Source organism: Otolemur garnettii, unplaced genomic scaffold (genome assembly GCF_000181295.1).
Source record: "Otolemur garnettii isolate 467f Iridium unplaced genomic scaffold, OtoGar3 scaffold00013, whole genome shotgun sequence".
Taxonomy (NCBI): Eukaryota; Metazoa; Chordata; class Mammalia; order Primates; family Galagidae; genus Otolemur; species Otolemur garnettii.
Genome location: NW_003852408.1, coordinates 13,810,120 through 13,816,847, shown reverse-complemented (window position 1 = coordinate 13,816,847; position 6,728 = coordinate 13,810,120). Strand labels below are relative to the sequence as shown.

At 42.2% G+C, this 6,728-nt stretch overlaps 1 protein-coding gene across 1 annotated transcript in view; it reads left to right on the top strand.

Moving 5' to 3' along the window:
• The window catches only part of CNOT9 (CCR4-NOT transcription complex subunit 9), a 35,049-nt gene that overhangs the window by 7,471 nt on the left and 20,850 nt on the right, over positions 1-6,728 (top strand). The gene's annotated exons all lie outside the window — the stretch shown is intronic.

The window sequence follows — 6,728 nt, the reverse complement described above, 5'->3', positions numbered from 1 at the left end:
GGTGTACATGGTAGGTGTACGTGGCTGGCGCCTTAGCCTGTTGAGCTACAGGCGCTGAGCCGCCATTTAAGTTTTAAATAACTTTTCTTTGCCTTAGTTCCCTCATCTACAAAATGAAAGGAATAAAAAATAAGTATTTAGGACAGTGCATGGCAGAGTAAGCACTATGTGTTTAGCTCCCATTTTTATTTAAAAAGTAGTTGTATTTATCTTATGACAGGTATTCAGCCAGTTTAACCACTTCTATTAAATTGGAGGTGAAATTCAACAGGGATAATGAAAGGGAAAATCTCTAACTCAAATATTTCCTGAGACCAAACTGCCCTTCTGTTGCTGGAGTGACTGCAAAACCCCTAGTACCAAGTTAGTACCTGAGACGACCACCCACCTGACATTCTAGCTTTCTTAGAACCAAAGTCCAGGCCAGGCATAGTGGCTCATGCCTGTAATCCTAGCACTTAGGGAAGCCAAAGTAGGAGGATCACTTGAGGCCAAGAGTTTAAAACCTCTCTGAGTTATAAACATCTGACTTATGTACAACTCGCACACTTATGAATGGAGACAATGCAGTAAGTCCCCAGGTTACAAACATCTGGCTGATGTGCACCTCACACTATGAACAGGTGATTACAGATAATAGGTGAATGTACCTCTTCCAACTCACATACAAATTCAACTTAAGAACAAACCTACATAACCTGTAATCCATGGACTGTAGCAAGACCCCTATCTCTACAAAAAATTTTAAAAATTAGCCAGGCGTGGCAGCATGTACCTATAGTCCTAGCTGTTCAGGAGGCTGAGGCAGGAGGACTGCTTGAGTCCAGGAGTTGTAGGCTGCAGTGAACTATAATGACTCCATCTATGGGCAATAGAACAAGACCCCGTCTCAAAAAGAAACAAAAAAAACCTAAGTTCAGTGGAGCCTACATTTTCCATAAGTAGCCTCACAAAGTAGAATATTGCTCACAGCAGATGGCCATGGCCTGGGGAACCCAAATAGGCAGCAGGCATTGGCCTCCCAGAATGTTTGCACCACTGCTAGAGGCACCAACTCCTCTGCTGGCATTCGGCCAGCGCCGGAGAAGGAACATGTGCAGATGCAGCCTGGTGCAGGAGTGTACATGGCTGGCACCCTAGCCTCTGAGCTACAGGCACCAAGCCTAAGGTGATATACTATTCTAAATAAACACCTATCCTATCTTCAGGGTTATGTGTTTATATGTTTATAACGCATTATATTTCCAAAAATAGTAAGATGAAGGCCTATTTGTAGCAGCACTGAAAGGGCAAGTGGTGTGAACAATATTGCTTTTGCTTTTTTGTGTATCCTATACCTTCTGTAATAGTGTTGCTTTTTTTTTTTTTTTTTTTAAGATCAGCTCTCTAGGAAATATGGTTGCTTTAGGAGACTATGATTCTTTGAGGAGCATTGCTGGTAGAAGTTACAGAATAGCTTTTTGCAGATTACCATAAGCCACTAAGGCTTACGCTGCTGCATTATATTTCGGTCCATTTAGCAGAATGCCTTGTGGTTCATTGTCCAGCAAGTGAAATGGTAAACATCAAACTAAAAACATATAATCAAGCTTCCATTTATAAAGGGCCGTTATTCAAGTTGGGTAGAGTAAATCTGAGTCCACCTCAAAGTCTATCATACTTCATTCTGTTCTTCAGTGAAGATAATTCTTCTTGTTCCTTGTCTTTCTTTTTATGTTTTATTTGAAATATAATTCTACTTTTTCTTTTTACAGTAACAATATGCAGTATGACATCTCAAAATAACAGAGTGCAGGGGTGGTGCCTGTGGCTCAAGGAGTAGGGTGCTGGCCCCATATACTGAAGGTGGCAGGTTCAAACCTGACCCTGGCCAAAAACTGCAACAATAAATAAATAAAATAAAATAAGCACTTATTGAAAAAAAATAATAACAGAGTGCAGATATAGGCTATCAGTACAAAGGGAGATTAACAATAGATGTCAGAAGGTTATCTTTAGTAAGGCTAAATCTCTAGTTTATACTTTTCACATACTTTCACAAAATTACATTCAAATCATTCCTTTTTTTTTTTTTTTGGAGACAGAGCCTCAAGCTGTCCCCCTGGGTAGAGTGCCATGGCATCACAGCTCACAGCAACCTCCAAATCCTGGGCTTAAGCAAGTCTCCTGCCTCCACCTCCCAAGTAGCTGGGACCACAGGCGCCCACCACAACGCCCAGCTATTTTTTGATTGCAGCCATCATTGCTGTTTGGCGGGCCGGGCTGGGTTCGAACCCGCCACCCTAGGTGTATGTGGCTGGCACCTTAGCCACTTGAGCCACAGACACTGAGCCATCATTCCTTATTAATACTTATTCCTGGCTCGGGGCCTGTGGCTCAAGTGGCTAAGTGATGGCTGCAACCAAAAAAAAAAAAAAAAATAGCCAGGCGTTGTGGCGGGCACCTGTGGTCCCAGCTACTTGGGAGGCGGAGGCAGGAGACTCACTTGAGCCCAGGAGTTGGAGGTTGCTGTGAGCTGTGATGCCATGGCCCTCTACCCAGGGGGATAGCTTGAGGCTCTTTCTCAAAAAAAAAAAAGAAATACTTATTCCTTAGGCATGAGAAAAGGAAAATAATCCAGACATTAGATTCAGACATTAGATTTTCATAGAAAGCAAATCTGGATTAGTCTAAATACTATTTTCCTTCCATTTATTCTGACTTACAAACATGTAAGAAATAAAGGTATTTCTTTATTTGGATTTTCCAAGTGTATTTCATTAGCTACTGTTATTATTTATATAAGTATTTAAGACCTCTTCCACGCTAAGGTCCCCAATCAGAACCACAGAGGACAGGAAGTGGAACTGGCCAGAGTGGCTGTACAACATAGAGCAAGGCTTTTTTCCACATGCAATTGAGGAAGTCAGAAACAACTCAGTTTTCACTTTGTATAGGTTTTGAATTGAATATCAGCACATGTTTATCACTAGGATTTAGAAAAGTATGGGACATAAACTTTTTTTTTCCTGAAACAAGAGTTTCAGGATGTTGCCCAGTACAGTGCTGTCATGTCACAGCTCACAGCAACCTCCAACTCTTGGGCTTAAGCCATTCTCCTGCCTCAACCTCCCAAGTAGCTGGGACTACAGATACCGCCATAACACCCAGCTATTTTTTCATTGTAGTCGTTGTTTGGCAGGCCCGAGCTGGGTTTGAACCTACCAGCTCTGGTCTATGTGGCTGGCGACCTAGCCACTGAGCTACAGGCACCGAGCCAGGACATAAAGATTTTTATATCTCCAACATTGCTGATGAAAGACAGAACTATGGGACTTCATTAATCCTAAAAAGTGTCTACTTCCTGAAAGTATGGCATGACACATGCCTTAGTACAGGATCTACTTGTTAAAGCCATGTGTCTCCAAACATGGCCCTAGTATAGACCTGATATCTGCAGTGGCACAATAGCCACTCACTGACATTTCCTATAGCCTCACTTTTAACATGAATTGTCAGTATTTTAGATGGTGGGTTGAAAGTAGTTGTCAGTTACAACAGCAGATCGGAAAACTCCATTGTTGCCTATAGACTACCTTTCATTCGTAAGGAGATAGTAAACTGTGGAAAACCAAAAAGATTAAACACCAAATATATTCCTGGTTTTCAATGGTGAAAATGAGTGTGACCTTTTTGCATTTTTTTCTGCAATAAGCTGGAGGGTTTTGGTTGTTCCTTGTCTTTCTATGTGTCTAATGGATAGACCATCATTCTTTCATATACTAAGGTAGAGCAGGAACTTGTAGTACTGTGAGAAGCTGTGTAATACAGTTCAAAAAGCATTGAAGGCTGGACACAGTGACTCATGCCTGTAATCCTAGCAGTCTGGGAGTGCAAAGCAGGAGGATTGCTTGAGCTCAGGAGATTGAGACCAGCCTCCTGAGCAAGAGTGAGACTCCCTATCCCTACAAAATATAGAAAACTGGGCACTTTGGAGGGCTCCTGCAGTCCCAACTGCTTGGTAGGCTGAGGCAGGAGGATTACTTGAGGCCAGGAGTTGAGATTGCTGTAGGCTAGACTAACCCCATGGCACTTTAGCCTGGGGCATCAGAGTGAGACTCTGTCTCAGGAAAAAAATGTATTGGGATATGCAACTTTTTTTTTTTTTTGATACAGAGTGCTGTAGTATCATAGTTGACAGCAACCTCAAACTCTTGGGCTTAAGCAGTTCTCTTGCCTCAGTCTCCCAAGTAGCTGAGACTACAGGCACCTACCACAACGCCTGACTATTTGCGATATGCAACTTTATACCTGGGTGAATTAAGCAAATTTAATTCCTCTGAGCATTAGTGATCTCATCTGCAAGTATAGATACAGTTTTTTCATCTATCCTTTTATTCCTCATGGTTTGGGGGGAATTACCTGAGAAAATACTGGACATAGGGATAGAAGTTGCCATGAATTTGGTAGCAGGAGTTGTAATCATTTTCCTAGTCTGCCATTCTGTTTTCCAGGTAAGAATAATTAAGGAACTTAAGTAAGGTCAGAAGGCTATTTAATGAGTGTGGAAAACAGAGTGATTTTAGCATGATAATGAAAATATGTTTTATAAATCTGTTTGCATAGTTCCTACTTGAATAAGAAATGAATTGTTCTCAAGAGGATATATGTAGAGAATGTATAAAAACCATTAGGAGGGCTCAGCACCCGTAGCTCTGTGAGTAGGGCACCAGCAACATACATTGAGGCTGGCAGGTTGGAGCCCAACCTGGGCCTGCTAAACAACAATGACAACTGCAACCAAAAAATAGCTGGGCTTTGTAGTGGGCACCTGTTGTCCCAGCTAGTTGGGAGGCTGAGGCAAGAGAATCTCTTAAGCCCAAGAGTTTGAGGTTGCTCTGAGCTATAACGCCATAGCACTCTACCAAAGGGTGACGTAGTGAGACTCTGTCACCAAAAAAAAAAAAAAAAAATCATTAGGAGGCTGGGCACAATGGCTCACACCTGTGATCCCAGCACTTTGGAGGCCAAAGCAGGTGGATTGTCTGAGCTCACAGGTTCAAGACCAACCTGAGCAACAGAAGACCCTGTTTCTGAAAAATAGCTGGGCGTTGTGGTGGGCACCTCTAGTCCCAGCTACTCAGGAGGCTGATACAAAAGAATTGCTTGTACCCAAGAGTTTGAGGTTGCTGTGAGCTATGGCACCATGGCACTCTACCAAGGGTAACATAGTGAAACTCTGTTTCAGTAAGAAAAAAAAAGAAAAGAAATTATTAGGAAGGAGAGCTTTTCCAAATTATACAGGTTTTCTGCCCCACTGAAGGGGGATATCAGAATTACAAGAAAGGGACCATTAATGAGTGTGGAAGATGTAACTTTCTTTCTCTCTCAACTGTTATAGACATATTTTTTTTTAAAAAATTATTCATGCTGGGGCAGCACCTGTGGCTCAAGGGGTAGAGCACTGGCCCCATATACTGGGGGTGGCAGGTTAAAGCCCAGCCCTGGCCAAAACTGCAAAAAAAAAAATTCATGCTTAAGAGTTTAGTGCAGTGGTTCTCAACCTTACTAATGCCACAACCCTTTAATATTGTTCCTCATGTTGTGGTGACTCCCAACCATAAAATTATTTTGGTTGCTACTTCATAACTGTAATTTTGCTATTGTTATGAATTGTAATGTAAAGATCTGATACACAGGATGCATTTAGGCAACCCTGTGAAAGGGTCGTTTGATCTCCAAAGGGGTCACGACCCACAGACTGAGAACCGCTGATTTAGCGCATATAATTAGAAGTTTCCCAAATAGATCCCCCACCTTAGAAGTAACTACAATTAACAGATTATTATGTGTCCTTTTAGAAATGTCATATGTGGCTCGGCATCTGTGGCTCAAACGGCTAAGGCGCCAGCCACATACACCTGAGCTGGTGAGTTCGAATCCAGCCTGGGCCCACCAAACAACAATGATGGCTGCAACCAAAAAATAGCCAGGCATTGTGGTGGGCGCCTGTCATCCCAGCTACTTGGGAGGCTGAGGCAGGAGACTTGCTTGAGCCCAGGAATTGGAGGTTGTTGTGAGCTGTGATGCCACAGCACTCTACCGAGGTCAACAGCTTGAGGCTCTGTCTCAAAAAAAAAAAAGAAATGTCATATGTAAATATATATGGAAGAAACTTAAGGTACCTCATAGCATAATAGGTAGCATATTAATCTCATGGACTAAATAGTATTTCATTATAAAGATGTGCCAATACATGTTTAGCCAGTACCTTATTGGTAGATATTGTTGGTTATGCCTTTAAAACTCTGCAACAGTAAACATCCTGGTATATCTTCAGTATAGCCCAAGCATACCTATAGGATAAATTCCCAAAATGAAGTTATCAAAGGGTAAGTGTGCATTTTAGATTTTCATCAATAACTGCAGAAGAGGCAAGTTAGTTTATATCAAATACATGTATTTAGAAAAGCTCCCCTCCTGTTTAAGTGCATTGAAGGATTTATTCCGACTAAAGCTCTGTTATAGGCACAGCAGTGGTTATGGCACCAGCCACATACACCAAGGCTGGCAGGTTCAAACCCAGCCTGGGCCAGCTAATCAACAATGACAACTATAACCAAAAATAGCTAGGTGTTGTGGTGGGTGCTATAGTCCCCGCTACTTGGAAGGCTGAGGCAAGAGAATTGCTTAAGCCCAGGAGTTTGAGGTTGCTGTGAGCTATGATGCCACTGCACTCTACTGAGGGC